This window comes from Chroicocephalus ridibundus, chromosome 6 (genome assembly GCF_963924245.1).
Source record: "Chroicocephalus ridibundus chromosome 6, bChrRid1.1, whole genome shotgun sequence".
Classification (NCBI taxonomy): domain Eukaryota; kingdom Metazoa; phylum Chordata; class Aves; order Charadriiformes; family Laridae; genus Chroicocephalus; species Chroicocephalus ridibundus.
Window position 1 is genome coordinate 40,659,167 of NC_086289.1, and position 27,875 is coordinate 40,687,041.

General features: G+C 42.2%; 1 protein-coding gene across 8 annotated transcripts in view; it reads right to left on the reverse strand.

Annotated features, from left to right (window-relative positions):
- SGMS1 (sphingomyelin synthase 1) overlaps nucleotides 1-27,875 on the reverse strand; it is a 103,251-nt gene that overhangs the window by 71,281 nt on the left and 4,095 nt on the right. For 2 of the 8 annotated variants that reach the window (XM_063338456.1, XM_063338451.1), the window contains exons 1-2: nucleotides 4,513-4,628; nucleotides 2,941-3,059 (exon numbers count right to left, since the gene is read on the reverse strand). The exons of 2 other annotated variants lie outside the window; for them this stretch is intronic. The gene's annotated coding sequence lies outside the window, so the exon portion shown is untranslated. Of the gene's footprint in view, nucleotides 1-2,940; nucleotides 3,060-4,512; nucleotides 4,629-16,562; nucleotides 16,767-27,875 lie in introns of those variants that run through there. 4 more of the 8 variants (XM_063338454.1, XM_063338449.1, XM_063338452.1 and 1 more) reach the window with 3 other exon arrangements.

The window sequence follows — 27,875 nt, forward strand, 5'->3', positions numbered from 1 at the left end:
TAATTCCTGGCAGCAAAGGTATTACTTAAAAAGTCAACGTCACAATGAACTCACGTCCTACACAGGATACAGAAAAACTCTAAATTCTTTCACCTACACACATGATTAATAAGTTTCCCCAAAGGTGCTTTTACATGTACAGGACGACACCCATAGATCAGTTACCGCTTTTAATCAAGATTATCTCCTATGTGTTTGACATTTCACAGGGTGGTGGGGTTTTGTTGTGGGGTGGTTGTTGGGTTTTAGTGAAGTTTTTCCTTTGTGCATTTTTTTATTTTTTTGTTGTTGTTGTTTTAGTTGTGGTGGTTTTTTTGGTTTGGTTTTTTTTTTTTTTTTAAACATCTGCTCTAGCTAACTCTTGCCCATTTAATTGGGAAATCTGATGACTGAAAATCTCGGTGCCTGTTAAAACTACCAAGCAGTCTGCACTGGAATTTAATTTTAACCATTCCAAGCCCTTGTTGTATTCCTGAACAAGCAACTTAGTCAAAAATATTTTCAAAAGATATCACATAAACTGAGGCTCTACTCCCATGGAGTTAAATTTGGTGGGTATACACATACCTCTCAGTAACAGACTTAAATAAAAATCATTAAGAGATACAGAAATTGAGTTCCAGCCATAAACCACTGCTTTACGTTCCCTACTTTAAATAGTCACTGTTACACTGTCATTATACAACAAGCAGCACTTTTGCTTTGAGTCTAGAGAGCTGCCATGGTCAGAACCATTAAGTGCTATATAAAAGTAACATCAGGTTTTATCTCTTTCAAAGCCACTGAAGTTTAAATTTAAAGAGAATTCAGCAAGCAGCTATATCAAGCACATACAGCGCCAAGCTGGAGGATGAGTATATTTATATAACAAAAGGCTTCCTGGATTATTTTAAGGCTCAAGTTCTGCAAAGCTAACAATTGAGGAAAGGGATGTTTTCCCTTTGTTTAAAAAAATAAAACTCGTACCAAGGGGGGGGGGGGGAGCCGTTGAAGAGACAGCTGTATCTTGATATTCCACTATATTAGATCCCTAGATTTCAGCAACAAGTCATCCATGTGCGTTGTGACCCTATGAGTTTGGAACGTATGTTGCCATATACTGAGACAAATACACAAAAAATACAGAGGTCCCAGATACCAAGGCATCCGCAAGGAATATCTTCACATAAATTACAAGGTATGCCACATGTCCAACAGTATTTGGTTTGAATCTTTTTCATTTAGCACGGAACAAAGCAGCCTTGCACCTCCTGCAAGGTACCTGTTGACATTCAACCCCTATTAAATCTGCATTAAACTTTAAATAATAGATTATTACATTATTTATAACATCTGTGTATTGGACCCAGGGGAAACAAAAGTTGAATCAATACAGTGACATGAGCTTTTTGTCTCTGCTAGAAGTGTCTTCCACCCTTAATATTTACCTAGTTGAAAGAGGGTCGGGAAAGTAGGTATTTTTCTGTAGGTATTACGGTTTGTTCAGAACAATTATCACATAAATGCCGGGTTTCAGAAAGCAGCAACTGCAAAATTAAAACCTGCTCATAATGATTCGCCTTACATGCCACACACAAAAAAGTCATTTATCCCAGTTTCAGCATTTCTCTCATTATTTCCGATTTCTTACACTATCTGCGGAAGCACTCCTAAACATCTTAAGTGTACAACACAGAGTTAGACGCATGCAGTACTATGACATCTGTAAGAGATGGGCTAAAACCAACTTTCACAAAACCAAATTTGCTTGGGGCACCTGCAGGAAGAATTACAACTGCATTAGGAAGAACCCCAACTGAAAGGCGCTTTTCTGTTCTGTCCCTCACCACAGCCTCTCAGAATCAGCCAGTTCAATCTCACTAATATTTCAGAACATTTTGAGGAAAAGGCAGCAGCTTTCCTGACTGAGAACTGAAGGCATGAAAGACTCGGTTCATTCAATGTGCTAGTCACTCAGGTTACACACAAACAAATAACAGTTTTAAAAAACACATTCTCTCTCAAAATCTGTGTCCAATAGCTCCACTTATTTTCTGATTCTTACGACACCTCCCCCTCTAGCTCTTAAATTAGTCACGGAGCTTTCCAGCACAGATCAAACCCAACAAAACCACGAAAATTTTAAAAGACGCCTTTCAGCCAATCTTCGTGCAGCTTCAAAGGGTTATTAAAAGACAAAAACATAAATACAAGCAGCAAGAAAGGGCATACGCCCCATTTATTTTCTCTTTGCAGGTCATTCATCTATGTCAAAGCCAGAACTGGGAACAGAAACCAGGTATTCCAGACACCAGTCTGGTTGTCTACCCAATATATCACTCCAGTTTCAACAGACAGAAGGACAAGGATTTCCTTATAAGTAGGGGTTTTGGAGCATTTATACACAACCTACATCTTCTCAAGTTTTGCTCTTAGTTATCCTTACCTGGAAGCAGGAAAGAATAACCTATTTAAGTCCTCTTTCAGTTGACTCTTCCTAAGATTATAGAATTTAGTACTGGAGTTATCAACTCTTTGTGTAAATTTTTTTTCTTGAATTAAGAGTGTACCAGGCTGGCACAAGCAACATCTAAGCTAAGAGAAAATGGAGGGAATCATCATATTCTCTACTAAGCCAGGCTTTTAAATGAAAGCCTCACTTAAAGAAACCAGCCAGTAAAGGTGCCAAAAGAAACAGTGCCCCGCAGCTGCAGGACATTAAGACAGACGATACAAATACCCAAGTGAGGGCCACTGACTGCTGCCAGTGTACACTGCCACTTGCACACATGCAAAAAATGATTAATCCAAACCAAAATGGGTATCTGCCTGTGCAAATCCAAAACAAGAACTCATCCAAATTCAGGACACATTTAATATCACTTTACAGTAAACAAAGTACTGAAAAAACACACCACTCCAAAACACATGTGCTTGAAAATGCAAAGTTCATTTACTTACCTGAAATTGCTTTTCTACCCAGAGCACTTGATTCATCAGGTTAGAAGTTCACTACAACTATGAGGGTCAAAGCACAGAAGACCTGCTGCCAGCTGCTTCTCACGTAGTCATAAGAGTCACTATTTAAAAAAAAATAAAAAAAAAATTACATCTTAAGAAGCAGAGCTAACAGCAAGCCTTCTATTAAAACATTAGGAGTTATTACAATGTGAAGATGACCTTGAGGTCTACCAATAGCTGGGATATACAGTAAAGACTGTGCTAACAACATGGACAGCTGCATTTTAAAAATAGTATTTCCTAAAGGACACAGAAAGAGAGAAGATCCCCATGTCCAAATAAGGCCTATAAGCAGTTTTCATTGGATCTGAAGGAGGCCTACAGTGCTTCTTCATTCACTTTGTGGCATCCTACGGAGAGCAGATCTGCTATTCCTGCGGGGGCGTATCCTGGGCATACACTCATTATCCTCCCAGCCTGCACCAGGCAAGAGCGGTTCGGATGAGACCACCACCCCCAGAACAACATGGGAAACTGAGCTGCCAGAAATGGCCCACTGGCCACCTGATTCAGTCCAGGGGCACCATAGACCAGAAGCTGTCTACTCCCAACGTCATGGGAATCTCAGTGTCTTGCTCTTGAAAGCCATACCCAGTTCCAGCAATACCCAGAGCACTTTAACTAAGAGAGTAGTCAGGCAGAACAACCCCTGGGATATACATTGCCACTGAGGGCACAAACTAAAGAAATAAATCTTGACATTTTCTTTGAAGGGAGCTGGTAAAGTCACCCAGGCTCTGAACCACACAGATAACAGGTTTTGCTGGCAGGCAAGCTGGTGCAGGGGGAATGAAGGAGGAAGGCTGAAAGCCTTTTCTGCTAGTCTTCAAGATAACCAAGATCATTTACAAGAGAGAGGAAGCACTTGCACTGAAGCAAAAAAAAATGTAAAAAAAAAAATATAAAAATGCACATGACCAAAATCCTCAAGTGGCAGCACCCAGGTAACAGGCTTCTCTCCATCCCTGTTATCTAACCTTAATCTAAGCCTAGCCAAACCTTGTGGCCAGCAGCACTCTAGCCAAACCATTGAGACCCACAGCTGGGAAGCAAATATTCTCCTCACCCAACCCCCACAGCTTTAAAGGGAGACAAAACCAGGGGAGGATATTCAGAAGAGAAACAGCACCCTTTCACATGGGGCTCTGTGGGGCTATTTAAATTAAGCTTTCGGGTAAGGTAAAACCAGATGGTTTCCCTGCTCCATTAACATTAGTTAAAAAACTGCGATTCATACATTTCTATTCAAAGACTAGTTGGGGGGGGAGGATCAAATTCTGCTTGTTAAAGCAGAACCAAACCAAAATAACTGACTGTCAGGAAGCAAGCAGTTTGCAGCATGGCAATTCTGCTTTCTTAGACTTCTTTTTAGCTACATTTAGGATTACTTGGAAATCTGCTTTTGGATTTTACACTGCATTCTTGCCTCATTTTCAAGATTAGTCCATTAAAGTGCCTTGGAGAGGGTGCGATCAGGCACCCCCCACTCAAACGCCCATCCTAAGAACCCACCAGCCAGAAGACTCCTCTCTGTAACAGGCTGGAAGTTAAGACGGTTTTGTCCAACAGGATAGAGCCATGGCGCACTGCCGGCGTCGGAACTGCTCAGTAAAAGCCTTGCTATCCTGCCCTGTTTGCTGCAGGATTGTAGTAATAAGAGCTAATGTTTACAAAACGTAAGAGAAGTTATCCATTCCATGAACACCCACCAGCAGCCTTCAGTAAGGAGGAAGGCCCTGTTTCCATAAGTAACTGCACTCTTATCTCATAACAACAGTCACCCTCCCAAACACATCATACTCTCTCTGCTCGCAGGCACTCACTCATCTGCCAAGTTTTATGAAGCCCAAAAAGCCACCCATCTGCTGAGAGCAGCATCAGCGTGAACCGCGAGAAAGCCAGCCTGCCGTACCCCTCCCCACCTCTGGAGGGAAAGCTCCAAACTCTGTGTACCCACTCTTCTAGGAAGAGGAATCCCGCTCTTCTAGGAAGCGCGGGTCCCCCTAGTCCAAGAGATGATGGAGCATAAACTGTAGCTCAAACGTAAACACAAATTTCTGATGAGCAAAGCATGAATCAGCATGTGCTGCCAAGCACCGCATGTGCTCCTGAGATGCTCGATACCAGCTGCAGTCTGGTATAGAGCCAGACTGACCCTGTAAGGACACGTTTTCTGCCACATACAGAATTATTTCTGTTGGAAGAAAGTAGAAGCTATTCTCACCAACAGTTAGCTTCTTTTACTACCAAAATTACACTGATAGTAGAACTGTATGACAAGGTTTGATTAGAGCTCGTTCCTATCTTGTGGAATGTGCAGCAGTTTATTGTATTTACAAAAAAAATAATCTAACATGTTATACGCTTTTCAGAATAAAAGGTCTGTCTTACGTAAATTGATTAGCCTGTATGCCAAACTCCTCCATCCTCCGCTTCTTCCCCCAGATGAAGACCCTTCTGTTTGCCCAGCAGCGGCTTCTGCTCTGCTGGGGTACAGGCCGCCAAGTTCACAGACCGGTTTCTTTAAACTGCATGTTAATATCTTTAAGGAAGTAGTTCAGTTTCTGGAGTTGCTAAGCGATAGCGAGCCATAACGGCACGAGAGAAGCCCACTTCTATTTTAGCATATAACACGACAACGTTCAGTTCTGTCTGTGATCACTTGCTCTAACATCCACAGCATTTCTCTAATGCAGAGGCACCGGCTGAGAAGCAATTCTGATGGTTTTGATGCTGTTAAGGATTAATTTCTGAAGTTACTTGCCAGTCTTGTTCTCCTTATCACAAGATGTCTAAGAACTACCAGTCCTTCTCAATAGCACCCAAACACCCTCTAGAGCATCGCTAGCTTATTTAGAATATATGCACCATTTTACAACACCTGATCTAATACAGCATAACAGGCAGACTCGAGCTTAGGACGGGCTTAGAGTTCACACTGCATCTCTGACTAATGCATTTAAACAGATTACATCTTGCGGAAACCTGCAGGATTTCCAGAAAGAGCAAACAGTTTCCTTTATTAATATTCAAATATTTTTTTAGGTCAATGCTACCATCTTTATTATCCATGCAGAACTGTGAGTGAATCAACCATCCACGTGATTTAGGACAGTGAGTATCCACATCTAAGGACCAAGGGTCACTTTCTGAGACTTCACAGAAGTAAAAATATCTCCTTGTGCTGTCTATCAGCTGTGCCTGCAAAGCACAGACATGAACCTTTGGAGTTGAGGATTCCTCTTCCTCGTTTCCTTCCCACTTAACATGTATACGCAGGCAGCAGTGTTGCAAAAGGAGTGAGAGTAGGCTGTTGTCTTACTTTCTAATCCAACATAAACAGCAAGGATCGGGAACGTCTGCAAAAACTGGATTAACCAGCTACTGACTGCTGCCTCAATGATTAGAGCAGCATCTTCGTTCTATACAGAAAGGCAGACGTATTTCCACGTTTCACTGGCATGTTTGCCAGACACACTAAAGTACTCCTTAAAATACACTGAAGAAATTCAGCCTAAATAGATCAGTTGCACAAGTCCACCAACCAGCACACTTGTGGACAAAAGAAGTCAAATTAATTGATTTAAAGACAACGTAGGGGATTTTGAGAGAATGTTTAGCCAATGTCTAAGATGACACTTTAATCCTCCTCACAGTTAATTCTTTGAAGGTAGGAAGCCAGTAAAATTTGTGATGCGGTTCTTACACAGAAAACATCTCCAAAGGCATGCTAATCACTGAACTATTTTGCAAATTGCTCCTAATCTCCAGTTGTTTGCCTCTGCGCTCTTCCTGCGGAGACAATAAAATCATACAGCTCATCGTAATGTAGTGCTTGCTCCCAACGAAAAGAGTATGTAAGAAAAGAATGATCCTCATTTGTTTTATGTAGACAGATCTGCAGTAGGGAACCATTATCTAAATACTACTTCCCCCCCACACACACCCCCCGAGCTTTTGCTATTATATTTTAGGGTAACTTCCATTCTACATTTTTGTCTTTAATTGTAAAAAAGCAGACTATTTTTAGCTGCTGTTTCCATTTTAGGAAGATTTAGAGACAATTTCCCCCTGCCAGACACACTGCATTTTTAATCAGTGCTTGCTGAAGCACTAAGGGAAGGAGCCCAGAAACATCCCCTTCATCTTTCTTGTACGGAAAGACGGTAGCAGAACAACTACCATGCTGCAAACTCATTCCCAACGTCCCAAAGCCCTGAGAAAACTCTTGTTATCACGACCGTTAGCAAGATTTATTTAGGGGATTACCTTTGTTTAGTTCTTCCAGCATCCCAGTGACCTGAACGGGGGACTGGAAAAAAAATCCAGGGGAAGAAACTCAAAAGACTTCAGTGACAAGTGAAAGATAATGTTTGCAGCAAGCACGCTTTCTTCACTATTAAAATTTGCACTTTTATCAGGGAAGTATACAATTGTGCACAGTCTAACATCTAAGACATCTGTGTATTTTCTGCACTAGCTTGTACAAAGCCAGCAATACACCACCAAGTCTTGATTTTTATTTTATGCTGTAAATCAGGTGAAGTACAACTTTTTAGAAGTGTGAGGAAAAAAAAGGACTGCATGAGCACCGTTTAAGACAACAAACTTTTGCGGTCTCTTATTTAATAACTATGGCAGAGAGCAGAGGAGATATAACAAAGGGGGAATTAGCTTCCATTAAGAAATAACCAGATCCAAAACACCCTTTTCTTGTTGCTTGGATTTATTTTTACGTCACATCACAAGAGTTCTAACACAAAAGCATGTGACAAACAGCAAACCCATTATCAGGAGACAGTCTCTTTCCCGGTTTCCAAAATAATCATTCCTCTCTCAGGCCTCCTCCCCACTTTCGTGTTGTTCAGCCTTCCAAAAAACACCTTACAGGCAGGACACACTCCTCTCCACAAATTTAGCCTCAACATTACTGAGTCTCCTTATCACTCAGGGTGCCAACTGCCCCACGGACGCTTGGAAATCTCTACACTAGATGCCAGGACACCGACAAGTGACTCTGTACACTCTGATATTTTCAGCTGTCCCTACAGGGCGAGATGCTCAAAATTTCCCAGATCCACCTGAAAATATTTTGAAGATAAAAAACTAAGATTAGTTAATTCTAAAAAAAGCAAGTTAGTACTAGGTTGGAAAACATTAATAAAATGAAACACACTGCAACTAACTCATAATTAGATCATCTCCAGGCTATTTGCAGTCGAACCTATCTAGAGAACTCCCCCAGGTTATAAAAGCCCAAGCTCTGATTATTCAGACCTGGATCAACATTTGTAAGGAAGTTTCCACTACATACTGCTCCCACTAGCAGTCCACTTAGCGCATATACAGACAAACACATATATCTATTAGAAGGACTTTCTTGAAAGCCTCAGCTTTGATAATCATCTCTAGGTATACCGTTATAACATCTTTTTGAATGCAATGCCGTATGCTGTAACATTTGCTTCTGAAACACGCTCCTTCATTACTGGCAAACCCACCATGGGCTCCCTCAACTTGCGATTGGTAAACCTACTCATAAAAGGTCACATGCCTCTTCCCAAAAAAGACTAGAAAATGACAAACCTTCCCTTCTGCCTGTGACCTTTTGTACAGCGTACCTTGTGAGTTCATTATGCAAACACACTAGAGATAAGGAATGCAGGGAACAACCAGAGTTAGGGACCTCACTGCTGCTCTTGGAACAGACAATAACACCAGTGAAGTCTCCAATCTTCTGCCACCAACAGCAACTATTTCAAATTGCTTATTATACCACTTATTTTTACCAATCAAATTGGCGTTTGGCATCTCATGGGTCATTTTCCATTGACTGGTACCTATTCCGGCTTTACAGGAGCTGGAGAATAGGATGAAAGCCAAGGTCTCCACAACAAGCACGGTCTACATGCTTCTGCTAAGGGGATGGAGACAGAAATGGTTCACCTCGACCTGCAAGCAAGATCACGCATCAGAATTCACACTATATTTAAATACATGACTTCACACCCAAAGGCCTTCCCGTCAAGTTATCTACTAACTCGGAAACAAACCACAGCAGTTTAAACTTAGCTCTTCCCATTTTGCAAGTGCTTTGAAATCACAGGCCCTTAGACATATTCCACCTTTGCAAGTGTCTTTAAAAAGTAATAGCTGATATGAAGCTATATTATAAGGAGAGAAATCAGAATAACTGGTTTGGCAAAAGGAGGTGCACCCTTCATTAACCAGACAGTTGAGAAATAAAATTTCTCATACTTTGATTTTCAGCTTTTAACATGAGAACAATACTATGAGTTTGAGACTTCACTAGTTGGACAATATGGTACCTGCAGAGTAACTGTGACAATAGCATGGGAAGAAGGGAGGCCAGAATGGATGCTGGTATGCTTAAGCACTGATCTCAAAGGCAGAACGGGCAGACAGTCATTTACAGACTGGGTGGTCTGGAGCGATTAAGGCAAATAAGCAGAGCAACAAAACCAGAACTGTTGTGCGGGTTTTTTCAGCTTTAGCAGGGTTAAGTGCGTGAGTCTGGAACACATTCACTTCTGGAACACGATCCTCCGCTGGTGACTGAATGTCTCCTTTGTCAGTTGCCCTGAGTCACAGGCACACAGGGGCTCACTCCGGCCTCACTGCTTCTCCGAGGACACATGGTGCATTGCGTGGAGCACACCAAATTCCAGAAGTACCAGTGGATGCCCACGGTTCTCCTGGGCAGGGAGGTCGGGGGATACTTAGCAGAACAGCTGGAGAGACGTGCTGACAGGTTTTGTGTTCATTGCTCAAGCTTTGTGAGTAAGCTAAAAGTAACCTACTTCATGAAGTACACCAAGACCTCCACTGAAGCGGAAAAAACAAAAAAAGAAAAACCCTAAATGCATTCTCCGCTCATCTGGCAAATACACTGAAAATGTGCCCAAGCAGCTTTCCCTTCATTACTGCAGCAGTTAAAGATCTTTTAAGTATACAAAAATGTGCTGTTAGCACCACTGAAAGTTATAAAGGAGGCTTATTCAAGCATCTTTAAGCTTTTAAAACATCATTGGATACTTTGTACGTGGGTCTCTTCTAAACAGAAGATCTGAAAGATAATTATACTGATATCAGAACAGCAGACACTGCCACATATGCAATGCTTGGGCTGCTATACCATTTTAGCCTCCTTTTCCGTTCACCTTACTGCCCATGAAAACTTATTCAAAGAAAGGCTGTAAAATGGAAAAGTGGAAGGTATCATTCCCGCAGCACCTCTGGGCTGAAGCCAGCACACCCAAGATGAGTGACTACTTTTCTCAGAGATTCCCTTTGGTGCTGCTGTTACACAACAAAAAGTTTAGCATTTGCTTCCACTATTACAACGCTTAAATTCAGATACCCCAAGCTTCAGGGCTTTTACTTTCATGATATCCCCATGCAACAAAAATAACCTCGTAGCTGTTCTGCTACTTTAGTTGAGTCAAGGTGTAAAGAGCAGCTAAACAGCATGCCTTGCATCAGAAAAGGCTCTGTCTGAGGCTTTGACTACTTTTGGCTCCAGGAGTTTCCGGAGCCTATCTTTAGTAACCCTCCGGGAAACGCTCATCCAAATACTTGCTCAGCACCACACACATACACGCACACCCCCAAAACATGAGCCCATTTAAACTCTTTGTGTCCACAACATTATCTGGCAAGGAGTCGGACATGTCCGTCCATCGCTGCGCGGAGAGGGGAGTCTACGAGCCGCTGCCCACTCCTTGGGATTCCAGTTACTGCCACATTGCATCTCCCACACAGATGGGGTGGAAAGAAATCCTTGCTTCTGGCTTCCAGGCTACCTACAGATTCAAGCAGGTATGTTTACACTACTACCTAATTTAAGTTGTCACAAGCTGTCAGGTTTCCTCCCTCAGCTCTTTCTTGTAAACAGAAGCCAGGTTACAATCCACAGGTTGAGAACACTCTTCCCCTCTGTAATAACACGTGGGAGATGTTTTAGAAAACCTTAACCATAAAATAACAAACGCCAAAAATGTGTCTTTCCTCTGCAAGAAAAATTATACAGCAATAGACTTTATCTCAATAGGTTCCTCCATGATATCCAAGATGCCATACTAAGATTTTCAAGCATTAAAGTGACAGAACTACTGATTTTTACATTCCTTCATATGAGGCATCATCTCTGCCAAAGACAAAGTATCCAAATATCCCCAAAAGCTGATCACTTTGGCTTCTAATGCTGCTGGCAACAATCGATAAATACCAACAACACACTTCGTACTTTCTTCAGGATTTAAACAGCCTATAGAATAAAAGGACAGGGCAGCAACCATCTCAACAGATGACAAATGACAATACCACTGGCTAGCAGCAGCAGAATGCACATCTGCTAGTGTCAGTGCCAAACCATACCTACCAGATCCGCTCACCAAATGCATTTCTGCCATCGCTTGTGGTCTGTGTTTCTACAGTGGAGCCTGATCAGGCTGGTGTTAAGCCAGCACTCCTCAAAAAACACTTCTAGCTGCTCCTACTTACTACACAGCAATATTCAGTGACAATTTTGGGGACAAAGACTACAGTAAACAGTTCCATAGACAAAAATTAATCTGATTATGGATGCCAGTGTTTTTCCATACAGTAAATGGCTGGGAGTGTGATACGCCGATCAAAATTAACATTTGGATATGACGTGTTGTCCACTACATCCCACTCCTGGCCCTCAACTATGTTAGAGGTCCTTGTTCACACTGCAACATTCACGATGGCTGCATTCCAGTCTGAGGGTAAAAAGGTTGCCTGTAAGCAGTTTATGCAGTATGTGAAACGCTTTGTTTATCCAAAAATATTTTAGCTCCAAGAAACATTAAAGCAAGGCATAGATTTCAGCATTTGCACAGATACTGCCAGAAACTTTCTTCCTTAAGGCTTTACAGCTATAAAAAGACTATTTTGCTAAAGCAAAACTACAAACAAAAAGCAAAGTGTAATGCTCTTAATAATATGCTAAAAAGGGTTGTTATAGCAAGGGTGATAACAAGCAGAGGACAAAGCAGGGGGTGCCATTTCGCTCTTGCTCACTTTGTTCAGAGCTGGTTAATCAGTAGGAAAAACTTCACATTGCAGCAGGGTAAACCAAAACTTATGGGGTCTTCCCCAGTAAGCGGGCTCTGGAAAAGCACTATAAAAGAGAAGGGACTTTCCCTGCAGCCTGGTCCGCAATTTAACCTGACGTAGTGAAATCCAGCTAGCCAGCAGATCATCTACTTCACTTAAGTCTTACAATAATCATACCCACCTTAAAAATAAAACTGCCCAAAGCACATTAGTTAGGCTGTTGTTTAAGACAAGAAGAATTAATCACATCAGTCACCAGAGGCAAAAGCGTAACAGTTGACAGGGGAGATTTTCAAACAACACTCACTATTCAGCACAACTCAATTATCCCAGGGGTAGAGAACTGGAAGACACGAGTATTAAGAATGTCACCATTCAAAAGCAGCAAAGAAGCATCTCCTTTTCCAGATCAAAGCTCTTCTCATTTAAAGACATGTTCTAGACATGCTCATATTTGATTACTGATCCCTGTTTTACTAGAGCAGCAAAGGCTAAATCAGATGTGTTGTACTCTCTTGCTAAGGCCAGAATAGCTAGCTAGGAAGGGAAAAAAAAAAAAAAAAAAAAAAAAAAAAGAGGGCTCAGGGAACAGTTATCTCCAGCCCCACTACACTAATTCTGTAGTAGTTATTGATTAGGGCATTTTTCTGTACTGTCTCTTTATTTAGCTCTGCAGGCTCCCCATCCTGTATGTCCAGGTGCATGCTTTTCTTGGCTTGTGGTTTCATTGTTTGCCCCTGCCAGGGAATTCCCAACCACAAGCTGGTTCTGCACCAGCTCCTCACTTCCATAAGCTGCCTAATTAATCAATGGACTCATTCTAAACCACACTAAAAAATGTAGAATTAACCAAATATAAACAGAAAGAAAAAAAAATTAAGTTTTTAAAACAGTGATCTGGCAGATAAGGAAATTCCTGCTCTGTTAACTGCACTATATGCAGGTTTACACCAAGGTAATATAATACTACATATTTCCATATTTTTATGTTAAAAAACATTAGGAGATCCAATACAGCACTGGAACAATGAAAACATCAAGTTTTAACATTACCAAAAATGTATGTGCAGAAAAATAAGCCCTACTGCTTGATAAGCCATCGGTACTCAAAAACGCATGGACCTTCACATAGGTCTTACTCACACTGCCTTGCAAGCTGGAATGTGCCTGGTGTGGTCAGAGACCTCAGACAAACAGGAACTCCAAGCAAAACTCAGACAATCCAATATACCAAAAAAACACCAAAGAAATTAAGTCGGAATAAACTTTGGTCAACTTGGTGCTTACCCTTCATGAGGTTAACTTCAGACCTACGAAACCATTTTTCAAGACTAATCTTGTGCAACACTGAAATATAAGAATACCAGACGAGGCCCAAGAGTTTAACCAAAAGCTTGCAAGTTTATTCTGGGTCCCTGATGAGACCCCTGGCAGCACCCTGCAAAAATAAACACACAGCTTTTATGTGAAAACACAGATAATTTCAGTCTTGCTCTAAAGCTGTAAGACCAAGAGCACATCACAGACACCACGTGACAGTAAAACCAAACAGACTTCATTTTCCAGGGTTTTTTTTTTCCCCTCCTTACACCAGGGATAAAAGTAGTTAACACCAGGCATATTAAGTGCCAAAATTAGCTGGTTTGCTTAAATGCAACAAAGAAAATAATCTGCCTTACTGACGTCTAAAGACCATGGTTAAAGTTACATAAGCACTCTGTATAAAATTGTAATAGAACTTTGATTGAACTTTAGCTGAACTCCTGAAACCAAAACTTAATTGGGCCTTCTGCACCTGGACTAGATGTAGAAACAATTAACCGAAACTTAGATCAAAGAAATTGAATTGTTGAAGGATTACCATATCGAGAGCTTACTGAAGGCGAACAAGGCCCATGGAGGGAGTGCACTCCCAGTCTCTGATCTAAGTATAGGATAACAAGATGTATCATCTGTGGAATGGAGTCGAGATAACAGTGTGTCCAAGAAGAGCCTTAGGAGATTATAATACTAAAATGTACATCCTCTTGTAAATAATGAGCACGCTAATTAAAGGGATCTCCCAAAATGTTTAAAACACTACCTTGAATGCATATGTATGATGAGGGATGCTAAAGGAACTGTAGCTCGCCAATAAGCTGTATCTTATCACTATAAATCTGGGACTGTCAGAAATATGTGGTTTGCTGGGTATTTAACAACAGCCAGCACCTGATTCTGCAGAACTGAAATAAAGACAAATATAAAAACAAATATCTCAACTCTGTGTCTTGATTGGTTTTTGCATATCGAGTGAAGAACCCTTATTTACGGACAACAGTAGTTGCTGAGGTACAAACAACAAAAGCAGCAAGTCACACAAGATTGTCAAGTCTTAAGAAAAAAAAAAAGTAAAAGAACAACCGTACTCCACCTTTGAAAGCACAGGAGAGGCAGAAAGGTAGGCTTCTCATATACCAAAAGGATCAAACAGCACCTCCAGGTTTCACAAGACCCCTGTAATCTTTAAAAATGAGATCTCTTTTTCTTTCTCCAAAGACACACAGCTTTACAAGCCCGCTGGGAGAGAAAGCCTAATTCTGATCCACATGTAAGTAGGCGTGCAAACAGCACCTGTACTGTACCGAGTTTCAAGGGTGTCAAACTACAAGCCATAGAGATTTTATTCTTTGCTGCCAGTCAGTACAAAGAGCAGTAGGCAAAGTTGCCTTGCACCGTTGAATTTACATGTCAATACTAAAGTAGACAAAGAGGTTGGAATATAAAAGGAACCTTCAGTCTTCCTGTCCACTCAGATTCTTCTCCAAACACTTGTAAAATGACACAGCTATCCCGGTTAGTCCGATTAAGTCACCGGCCTACTTGACAGGCCAATCAAGCATTCCTCGTACCCTATCAGTGATTTAAATTAGTGGCATAACAGTTCATCACTGCCTCACCGAGAGACCTTTCCAAATCACTGCAGAAGGCGGCGGCATAGAAAATAAATCTATTCCCTTCATTTTCAGAGATTTACAAGGGTTATGCTCACATCAGAGAAATTATAACAGCCTTTTGCCTTCTTCAACCCCGCCCCCGGCTTTTTTTTTTTTTCCCATTTGGGGTCTGAATTAATTACAGCCCAGAGAGCAGATGACCATTAGCTCAGTCTCAGTCCCCCAATGAACTGTCTGCACCACTCTGACCTAGACGGACTTCACTGACCAGAAGAAAGCCTCTCAGCACTGTGCGAACACCAGTGCAACAGTAATGAAAGCTGAAACCTGTCGTGCTATCTCGTTCCCCATTCCTCTGCATAATACATTTTATTTTTAGGCTATAATATCTGACGCAGGAGGGAAAGAAAGGATGGTGACGGGCACAACAGCTGAAAACAACCTCTGAAACACCAAGAACGAGACATTTCCATTTCACATTTAGTTACATTAGCTACACCTTCAACTCACATTCAGCATTTCTGGAGTCACAATAGCAAGATTTATACTATCACGCTGATGTCACCTTCACATGCAGTTTCCCCGCAGTCACAAGCTGCTTACAAAGAGCTTGTCACCATCCTTGTGAACGAGATCCAATGCTTTTTTGCCTCTTGCTTAATAGGGAAAGAATATGATTGAACAAGCTGGGTCAGGGATGGAAGAAGATGACATGGGAGATTGAGCAGGTGACTCCTCAGTGGTGGTTCTGTAAGAAAATCTCAGGTTTGAGAATTCAGAAGTTAGTGAAGCTCTTTTATATCTACACTTTATTAGAGCCAAAGGCAGTAACAAAATGTAGCTCTGGGGAGAATCCAAAGGTCAGAATGAGAAAGGTACAGAAGCAGGCAACACAGAACAGATCTCCGTTTTAAGCTCACACGACATTTATGTACACGGACAAAGTGATCCTCCAGCAGTGACCTGCTCCCTTCTCACACACAATGCTTCCCTATGCTTAAGGGACTTTCTTCTCAGAGCACTGCAAATATTCATAAGAGTAACAAAGCTACATAGCAAGACTTGGGCAGCAAGTTCTGCATAAGGGCAAAAAGCAAAGCTAAGGAAAAAGAAGAAAATTGGCCAATATCAAGCACACCTTTTCCTGAAGGAACTTCTCTTGATAGAGAGATAATTTTCACCTTGGACAGCCAGGGACGAAGGGATGCACACTCAGAAGTAGAATCAGAGCCTTTGACAGCCTGAAGCTCTGATGTAGTTGCTTCCTCTCCTCTTCCACAGTGAGACTTTTTCAAACTTACCAAGCACACCTCAGAAACCTCTCAATACCCACTTAAATCAGGCATTAAGTGGAGCTGAAGTGAGACAGCGTATCTGCTATTACACTAAAATTGTCTTACATGTTCCTTTTTGCTAATTCTGTTGGTGCCATAGTTATCAGTGAGAAGTAGGAGGAAGCTGGAAGGCAGATCTGATCATCAGAGCAGCATGATACAGGTAATGGCACAGTAATTCAATACATACTTGCCCTCTGGGAATATTAAATTCCACGGCTGGGTCTGCAGAGGAGCTTGGTGATGCGACAGAGGTGCGGCCTGCTCCTAGGTTTAACAAACCTTGCCTGTTTCTTGGGTCTCCGGAGGCCAAGCAAGCAGAGGCTCTGCTATCAGCGTGCTGGAAGTGGTTTATTCCCTCGTGGCGGTAAAACACAGCAGTTCAGCAGCAACCGGACCTCAAACTCCCAGCGAGGCTTCATCTGCCACACACACACACCAAATTCATCAGAAACTCTTTTTTCTCCTGAGACACTGCCTTGAGCCTCCTGGAAGGAGGGATTCATTTATTCTTTTATTGCAGTGGCAACAGACCTGCACATATGCACTGAGGGCATGGAATTCAAGCTGGATTTGCACTTCACTAATTCACTGCAAGTAAAAAGCAAAGTTAAAGATGATATGGGTGCTTTAATCAGTCTACAAAGCAGTGTGTAAGAGTGGCTGATGGGCAACAATTACTGTGTGTTAAAAACCAATACACCCCTAGTCTGATGCAAATGATACTTAAATCTCAGTAAGAGTGCTCTTTAAGTGGGCTTAGCACACACATTAACAAGTGGCAGATGACTTGCTAGGGGCCGGGGGGGAGTTGAGGGGTCATCTCTGTTAAAAGGCAGCACAACGTGTCCATGAGTAAAGTAACTCAAGTTGGCTTGCAACAAAGTAAGTACAGGTGAGCCCTAAGGAAGAAAAAGGAAAAAAAAAAGTTTGCAACTTCTAGCCACAAAAGTTATTGTGACTTTCAAAGGTTCACACAGTTCGCAGCAGAAATGTGTTTCACAAAGTTTTCTACCCTCTGTCTTGACCTAAACCAATCAACGTGGAAAAGGAATTTTCTGGACCACACCCCTTCCAGGCTACAGTAATTACTTTTAATCTGGTTTCTTCTGGGCATTGAAAAGCATTTGTGCATTGCTGCAATATCCCTCCTATGCAGTTAAATAAATGGTAAGAGACGGTTACCCGAAGGAGACGATGATTGGTACTCATTCATTCCTTCTAAAAAAAAAAAAAAAAAAAGAAAGATATACTTGCAGTTTGATTTTGAGAAGGCTCTGTTTGGTATACCTCTGCCTTGAAGGCAGAGCAAAGCCCTTAAGGATAAGCAAATCTGGGCGAGCACCACAAAAGCAACTGAGAAGCACTTTAAGCCTCCTGTAGCTATTTGGCACCTGGCAAAGCCTCAGCTACCCCGCAGCAGGCCACCTTTCCCAGAAGCAACAGTTCAATACAGCGAATTGCGACCAATGCAAGTACCGAACGCACACTTCAAGTTTAAATATACGCAGATTCTGATTTAACTTCGACCACTTCTAAAGAGGAGCCACATGAGAAAAGCTCCGACAGTCCTCCCGCTGCACAAACTAGGCTGGGGAAGGCACAGCCAGCTCTTCTGGATGGAGGAACTGCCATGTCACAGTCTCACCATCACCAACGCTATTTTAAAAGCCTCACGCCCCAAAACCTGAAGTGTGACCAGCCCAGTTTTAGCCTGCATGAGCAACTCACTCTTCCCGGTGTCTCATCTGTTAGTCCTCAGCAGCTCATTTTCACTATGCAACCCCAATGCTTTTACAATTCGTTTTGAAGAGTTTTACTGCGGGTTTCGTATTTCAGCACAAGCGTTCATTTCTCCTTCTGACAGTTTCTGTGGTAAACTCTGATATTGCATCCAGTTACCAAATCGTGGTTTCTGAAAGACAAGCAAGTTCCCTGAAGAAACCAAAGTACTGGATTGGTGAGGGAGGGGGGAATTCCCTGCTGTGGTCTGCTCCTGCTAAAAGTACTAATAACTGGGAGTCTGAAAGCTCTGTCTGCACAGACATGGGGGATTAATAGCCTCTTCCAAATAATTTTGTCAACGAGGACAACGTTACTGGCTTTTGCACTACTTCCCTTTTTGAGAGGCCATCTCCTACACTGCATCTGTTACTCAAGTTTTCCGTTAGCTTTATAAACGCCAAACAGCCTCTTCCAGTTTTAACAGTTAATCAAATGATTTATGGAAGGTGCAAACCCACTAAATTGGCAGGAAAAACTGAGCTCCAGCAATGTATTTGCAAATTTGACCTGAACAAAACAACGTACTTTCTCTAAAAAATAATGGAAAAGAAGGAGGAAACTTGAGCTACATCTTCCTCAAAAGGGAGAAGTGCTGCTGGGGCTGCAAGAGAAATCTTGTCCTTGGGAGCAAGGAGTCGCTATCAGTAGAAAGGACCTTGCCCCACATGGACAGAAGACCCCCACGATGCCTTATTCAGAAGGGATAACAGTAACATAACACCAAAAAGAGTACTGGTGCCATAAAAACATCGAAACCGTGACATTAAACAAACCCATTTGAAAACAGCTGTTTCTGCCCATTTCTGTTCAGCAGCCCTGAAGCCTTGCTTTAGAGGACTTGTTTTTGGAGTTGCCCGCTTTCAGTTCCCAACATAAGCAAGAAATTTATGTGCCTGCAGCACCCAGGTCCTTAGAAATATCAGTAGTACAACATACTCCACTTTTCAGCAAAAAAAACCCCAAACTTTATTCTGCAGACTTGACAAGCCAGTTGGCCTCGGATCTAGCAAAAGCCTGGTGTTTGGATCCACCTCCCCCGTAACCACAGGCCCCAAAAACTAGACACACCTCAGGATCAGGAATCTGTTCCACCCCTCTAAAAGCCATTTGCAAAGTCTTGGGGCTAGCCAAGTAACTGCTAATTCCCCGTAATTGCTGGAATGGGACCGTTCCCTCCGCAAGGAGGGAGGGGAGGCAGCCAGGAATTACAGCTAGCTCTCCCTTCCCTACCCTGCCCTCAGGGGACGCTTATCCCTGGCTCCAGCCTCATCCACGCTGGGAAAAGCAGATCTCCTCGAAACCCATACATTGTGATGCTGGTTGTACTTCTGGATGATCTCTTGCAGAGCAAGCATAACACGGTGACACGTATGACCTGGGTGGGAGCATAACTGGGATGCCTTCACTTGCGAGTTTTATTTTGGCTCATCGCAGACAGCTTGGTGAAAATCCAAACGTGCACACTTGCAACAAGCAGGACGAGGATCCTCCTTCCTTTCCCTTGCAGCTCTGCATGTTGTTTTTCAGTTGTTAAAGGGGCAGTAACTGTGGCAAAGCATCCTCCCGTGCCCCCCGGCCCCACAACCCTGCGCTCGAAGGGGTGTTTGCTGAACAGTCTGACGGGGGGGGAAGGGTGAGAAACAACCTGGATAGCACAACTAAAGGGTTTACTGTAATAGGCTTAACTGCTGAGCTGGGAGCTGCAAAAGGGATAGCTGAAGTCCCAAAAGCACCAGCAGGTTCTGCGCTCATCAGATATAGCCATGGGGCTTTCTATGTAGGATTAAAGATGGATTGACACACGTTGCAAAAGCAGTTCCATTAAGGAAAAAAAAAAAAAAATCAACACAGACCCTAAATTTCTGATGCTGACCTTTACCAAGCCAGGCTTTGTTTCCTGCTTTAGCACATTCAAAAACCAGCCCTCGGTTTACGCTTGATCAGCTGCGCCTATTACTGGTTGTTACAAACAATCTACAACAACATTTTCATCCCCTCCCTGAAATTTCTAGGAAATTAATTGCATGTGAGCATGAAAAGAGAATCTGAGCTTGACAACACTTGCCAGAACAATTTTCCTACATTTTCAGTATATAAACACCACACACAAACCTGGTGACTGATCTAGCAAAGGCAACTGTTTAAATATCAAGCTTCCTTCCCCTTCTCACCTTATCAGAAGCCCCAAATACCGCACAAGGTCACCGGCAGCACAGCAGGACTCAGTGGTATCAACGCCATGTGCTCCAGGTGAGGTCAAAACACGCCCCTTCTAAGCAGGACCCAAGTTACTCTCCTTCCACAGCAGATGCTCCCCCGTGACTCGGTGCTGGGGTTCAATTTCCCTCCCCGCCCTGCACTCAGCTGGGGGCCCCTTGCGTCCCACTGCTGCCCTGGCTCTTTCTAATAACAAGTAGCTGGAGAGATCTGGTTTCTGTTTCCTTCCCTCACCCTTCAGGTAACAGCCACCTTCTCAAGGACATCTATGAGCCCGGGGAAGATGGTGGCAGTAGAGGTCTCACAGGACATGACAAGGGTGGGAATGGATGCGAGGAGGTGGAAGACATGGAGGAACGGCAAGATGACCAGCTCTAAGAGGTGATTTGAAAGTATATAATTTTAGCTGCATTTCTGAGCCTTGTACAAACCTCCACTCACTTCGATGACAACTGGTAGGTTTAATTTGGGAATACTTGCAAAGTCATGCTGAGAATACTTCTATTAAATGCTGTGCTTAATACAGAGTCACTTTACTGCACGTATACTGCATCCCAACACTTACACATGAGGAATAAGTTAAGTATGCAGCTTTGTAAGTACCTAGGAAAGTCTCCAGATAAGGGAATAGCTCTCCTCCCTGCCGAGTTAACTTTAACGCTTGTCGAAGCCAGTGGAGGACCAGTGCTGCCCTCACCCTGTGAATGTAAATCATAGCAATAAAAATACCAATTAGAAAAAGAAAGGTACTTCGTTCAAGACAATCTAACATGCCCTGTACAAGACAATCTGTCTTCTAAGGGGCTGACTTGAGATCTTCATTTAATCAAACAAACAAAAAAGTACAGCACAAATAAAATATGTGGGTTATTATTAAGCATACAGCAAGTCACTTCACATAAATGACCACAGAGTATTTCACCTCTGTTTTATGAAAATGTTTTTAAAGCAGTCCTTGAAAGGAACAAATCCTCAAATTCAGAAGAGGACAATAATGCCTCCAGAGAAGCCAATATAGAGACCGTTCTCGTTAAGATACTGATGCTACTACCTCATTTTTAAGGTTATAAACACAGAAAGATCAGCATGTTCAGCTCTTCAAATGCTTCACTTTGCAGTGTCTGTGGAAAGAAATGGACTTTTTCTTCCTTCTAGCTGAAGTTTGTGTTGCCTTTTTAGTGACTACCAACATTAAGAACAAAGACAAAAGGATGCAAGAACTATACACAACTGCACATCTGAACCCCCTGTGCCTGCGAGCTCTCACCCTAAATCACACTTCTGATTTCATACTTCTTTGTGCCTAGGATACACCCCAAAGGCAAGCACACATTCACACACACTTTACCTAGAATACTAAGAACTGGCTTTATAAATGCTGAAATCCCTTCCTAAAGGATGGACTAGTCAAGGCCGCTACAGCACCAGTGTAGTAGCATCAGTATCTTAATCGCGTCTAAGGTCAGGCACCACAAATACCCCAGTGGCTTCTTGCCTGTGCCCTCTGCCACTGCTCCTCTGCTTTCTCTCGTGCCACCAGATCCTTTCCCAGGGATTTCCCATTCACAGCATCACTGCTCACTTCACCCCCTTCTGCTGGGGGGAGAACATGGTGTTTCCACCAGCCCCTCACTATCTCCAGTGCCGGAGCACCACAGCTGTGCCCCAGCTCAGAGAAAGCACTGGGCATCTGCTGGGGGAGCAAGGGACAGGACTGCACTGGGCAGAGGGAAAAGTCCCACACCATGGTGCACTAAAGGATTGCTGCAGCACCCCAAAACCCACCAAGCCCAGGGAAAGAGACTCAATGGCACGTGAGCGATTCTTTCTGATAGCAGCAAATTGCACTAAGTTAACATGGCATAGTCTACTATACCAGATTTACATTAAAATATGTCCCGCAAGCGTTTACGGCTGCATTGGGTTCTATCCCAACTATCCTTGCTCAGGAAAGTACTGGGAAACAAGCAAGTTTGAGCATTTCCAGCTGTCTTAACAGGTCCTGTCACTGCATTGGGTATTGACCTCCAGGAAGAGCTTTAGTTGTCACCTCTTTCTTACATAAGCAACACCCACTTCAGTTTAGTCTACTACAGACCCACAACTGCCTCTCATGGTGTGCTTTTAAAAAAATGTAAAATAAAATCAACAACACATCAGTCAAAAAAAAAGTTTGACGACACAGTTACTGCAGAAATTTTTTTCACTTCAGCGGCACAGAGATTGGCGTCAGTGTTTTGCATGACACAGACCTGGTAACAGCACAGTTACCACAGTGCTAGCGAGGGCAGAAAACACGGGCACAATCCCACCTGCTGACATTCACCATGTTGCTGTTTCCCTCTTGATAAGGTCCTGCTCTGCTAGGTAAACCACAATGCATTTCTCCAAAACCTCCTGGGACACCCTTTAACACTGGAAACTGGGGAGACGAAGAGAAGAAGTCGGGGGTGAAATCAGCTCTATGAGAGCCATGAATGAATTCATCCCAGAAAGCTCACTTCGAACAGATGAACCTGAACTTTTGGTTCAATTCTGGGAATTGAATCTTCAGCCTCACAACCTAAGAGCAGGGATTTAGTGATAGGGATTAGAGCTCACAGCTCCAAGGCATTCACACCTCACCTGAGTCCCAGGGTGGCAAGCCTCCTGCCACAAGCCACCATGCTACCTCAACCGCCAGCTCAGAGAGTACTGCACCAGTGAAAACCAGTCTCCCTCACTCTAGGAAATTCAAGCAGTTCATCTCCAGTGAACATCTGGAGATGGTCCATGTGCTGAACACATCAAAAAGATTTTCATTGCTACTTAAATGAAAATTTGTAATAAATCAACTAGGATCCTTTAGAAAATAGCATGCCACCCTTATTAGCATTTGCATGCATATTAAACACCATGCAATTAGTCAAAGTCTTAATGATAACATTTATGCATGAACTTACACAAGAGATGGGACTGAACTGTGCATCCCAACTACGTACAAGTAACCAAGACTATGAGGTACAGCTACTTTTTCTGATGTTCAAAAAGGGGTAAGGTGTATTTATTGGATCGCACATTTATACATCCAGCTACTTTGAAATTACTATACCCTGTAAGGTCGAACTATGCACAATACAGCTGGAAACACAAGGCAATTCCAAGCAGTAGCACCTTACCTATGAAAGACATAAAGGCTTCACCTCAATGCAGGTCACAAGAAAAACGAATCCTTCTCACACAATGTAAAAATTGTCTTTCTAAATATATTCGTGCTTTGAAGTGTTCAGATGTAGTTTATCAATTATATTTAGTAAGCAGTCTAGACAAACTATAGATTATTTTTTCTTGAAATCAGGTGAACAAACTCAAATATGACTTGGATTTTCAAGATGTTTCAGCTTTTTAATTTGCTATGATGAGCTTCGCACAGGCAGCAAGACCAGACTTCGGAACTTTCACCTTGCAAGAGTTGGAGCTTCGGTGTCCCCGCAGCTGCATGTAACAGGAACACATGTATAACCCCATTCCCAGTGATGTCAGGCTGTCTTTGCACCAATACAAAGATCACATACTGTAACACATGTGCCAGAACGCACAGCTGGATGGAGGCAGGGAAAGCATTATCCACTTCACAATTTTTGCTAAGCTTACAGAAGAAGGGCCAAACACTGACTGGGTTATTATCCAATCTGCAAATAAATGCAAGTAATTAATTTAGTAGCATGGCATCGCATCCTGCAGGCTGAATGTCAACACATAGCTATTACAGTGGAACCACTTAAAGGAACAGAACAATTCCCTATGATTTCTAGTATATAGGCTGCAATCACAAAAAGATCAAAAAGGAAGTCCTGAACATGGAAACAAGATTCCCAGATCGTTAACAAAGAAAATACAAAACAATGTATGAAGCCAGCAAACATTTTTTAGAGTGGACAATTTTTTTTAAATATTTGCTCATAACCAACTACATACGGACAGTATTAAAGCACGATTACCAGTGTGAGAGGGATTACAAAACTAATGCAAACAACCTACTTTTAACCTCTTAAGTACTTTGTGTGATATTAGCAAAGAAGAAGTCTAATGGGAAGAATCATAAAAGGATTTTAAAGATTGGCAGACACTCAATAAAATGGCCAAGGAGAATTCCCTGTAGGCAGCTATAAAACGATGATGGTCAATTCACTTGTGCCGTGATGAACTGTGAGTTAAGCAGCGTCATTCAGAAGTGAAGATCTCTGAGGAGTAACTGGTAGCTCATTGAGACCATCAGCTCAGCTGGACAGGCACAGAGAACAGCCAACAGCCTCTTCTGGTGCACCTGTATCTTAAATATCATCTGTATTTCAAGTTCTTCCCTCTCCCATCCCACCGTGGCACTGAGAAACACTGAATAGAGCTTGCAGGATGGACTGTCTTCTACGCACAAGGTGGGAACCTGTCTCCCCAGAGCCTACATTAGGTTCTTAAAAGGACAGATCTCCTTCCACAGAGATTTTGAAAACCCAACTGGACCCTTAGAAATCTGACATACCTTTGAGGTTAGCCTTGCTCTGAGCAAGGTAACATAAATTGGTCTGTGATTGTCAGATACATATATTCTCATAGCCACTTATACTTATTGAACTAGCAGTTGAATTAAGTATGAATGAGCATTCCCTCTCAAAAAAACATTATAGACACTTTGAGACATGTGCCTATATGGGGCTGTGTCTTCTCAGCCCAGACACTCGTTTTCTTGCAAGCATTCCCAAAGAAATTTTGAACTAAGTAGCAGAATATAAATAATCCACTTCTGATAAATGCGCTTTAGGCCCTGTTTTTGTTTTTAAAAGTGTCCTTTAATAAACCATCTATTTACATTTCGAAAGGGAGGAAAACTGAAATAGGAAATTGCACATGCACAAAAACAAAGGCAATATCTGACAAGTAATTTTGTTAATTTGCAGATAATTGCTCATTACTGCGAAATAAGGCTTTTGCACTGTTTCATGAACAGTAGATAAGAAACCCAAGCCCATTACTAAGTATTGCTTTTGGCAAATGCGAGCTGCTTTAGCACGGTGAGTCTCCATAAAATCATGTTTCCATTAAACACATACCCTGGCATCCCAGAAGTACTGGTGGAAACAGAACAATGTGTTCTGTCAAGTCATTTAGTAGGGACCTTCACAGGCTTGCATTCACCCTTTTCTGTCCACTCCTGCTTTGTTCACTGTGCTGCTTTGAATATCACTTACCCCCACAATGTCTCTGCTCAGCACCCTGCCCCCCAAATGCTCACCTTCAGCATTTTGAGAAGAACATGGATGATTCTCTTCCTCCCTCTAAGTCTTGTTCACTTAACTAAAATGTATTCTCCAGACACTCAAAATCCAGAGGCCATTGACACTTTATATTCTTCACGTACCCTCTGTAAGCAGCAAAGCTTTCCCCGAGCTCCCCACTGTCTGACTCACCTGCTGGCACTGGATTTTCACTCCATTTAAAGCAAGTGGACCTTGAGCCCTCATGTGCCATCACTAGCCAAGCTGGCTAACGGTATTTGCACTGAAGGTGGCCACCTTGGAGTTACTTCATCAGTGAATAGTGAGCAGGCTCTGGGAACTGTATGCCATTCACATAGCCAAGCAGGTATTTTTGCAGGAATTGCTCTCAAGGCGCTTTCAAGGTCTTTTTCATCATCGTAACAGCAGGAGTAATTTTTAAGCCTTTCAAATAGTTTTAAATTAACTTCCCTGACAAAGTTTTCCAGAGCAATATAATCTGACTACATAAAACTATGGAGAAAAGCAGGGCCACAAGGAAGACAAAGTACAGACTTCAGAGCCAAAGAGACACTACAGCTTGATTTAGATAGAGCGGTTTCATTAGTATGTAGATTCAAAGTCATTCCTATGCAGTTATTGAAGTGCTAACCAAGCCTTCCTAGCAAGCAAAAATCCATTCTGTGTACAAATGGGGCTTTTATAGCTTGGCACAGTGCTCGACTGTGGAGTCAAACTTTTCAATGCCTGGTAAATTTTTACTTGAAAGTGGCAGGAGAGCTCATGCCAGAAGCTCATATGAAATGCCAGCTCAGTGGCAGAAGGTCAAAGCATGGTATCAAGAGATTTTATGGAAGCTTTTCAAGACAAACTTCTTAAAAGGATTGTGCTATCTAGAGAAGCACAGATTTATACTGCTAGGAAAGCCTAGTAACAATCTTTATGACTCCTTTCCAATCAAGGGTAGTATCTTTAATACTCTACCTTGCAAAAAGCACGGCAGTAGGGTCTCCTGTAGGTGGCAAGAGCATTTTCTGTGTCTATTTAATCCTTGGTTATTTTGCTGAAGTATAAAGAAGAAATGTTAAATGCCAGAGCTTTTGTGCAGACTGTCCTCTACACAAAAAAAAAAAAATCAAAACCAAACAAACAAAAAAAACACAAAGAAAGAAACCCCACCCAAACAAAAAAAAAAAAAACACCTTCAGATGCAAAAGGTGTTATTTCATGCATAAAAAAAATCCAGAAGTCAGACCCACAGCCAATTGAAGAAAGCACAATAGAGTTTAAAGACCAACAGCCCAAACAATTACCCTTTCTCCATTAGTACCTAAAACTATGGCTGCAGGAGAAGGAGAAATTTAATTTGAACTGAGAGAAAGGCTTTATATTCTCTACCATTTTTATAGAAGAATTTAAGGCTAAGTTAGTGTCAACAATGACCCTGAACAGAGGTCAAGCATGAAAACTTTCAACATACTGGATTTTGCCAGCTGTCACCACATCATAATAAAAAAGAGAGACAGTAAAACCCCATCGAAACCTGATCTGTCCGCTCAGGGTATCCCCTTGCATCTATACCAATGCACTGTTAGATTCACTTACAAGAGCAAATTTGCAAATGCTTATACACTCTCCCATTAAAGCATTTCAATGGTCTGAATCTGCCATTTTAACAAATTCAAGCATAAGACTTTGAATTCAATTAGCACAAATCTCAGTGCTCCCAACATTAAATTTGCAAGTGACATTCAATGGCATTCAACACACACAAAGCTAAGCTAATACACTAATGGACCAGCAAGGAAAATTGTAAGACACTCCAAAATGCGATGCTCTTTTTTAGTCAAGGAAATTAAAGGTGTAGGCTGCACTGGACAGGAAGAGATGACAGCTATTAAAAATCCTTCTTAAACCAAGGCTGCAAAAGCTCTTCTTTTCAGATGCAGTGCACAGCTACAGCTGCACATCATCTAAGAGCAAAGAAGAAAAGCAGATGCTCTATTCAAGAAGATCTTCTTCCAAACTGCTGGATTTGGGGGGCAATACACCTAATGTAAGGCTGTTGTAATTCCTGTTTTAGGAACTGAAATGTCTTCTACTGTTTTTACTTGTTTCCTCCTACCTCTTTTTCTGATGAAGACTTAGGAAACACAGCTCCACTTGCCACCGTTCCCCAGACTCACACCAACTGATGCTCACAGGAGAGCTAAATTTTCCAAGCCCTGTCCCAGCTGGCTAATAAGGAC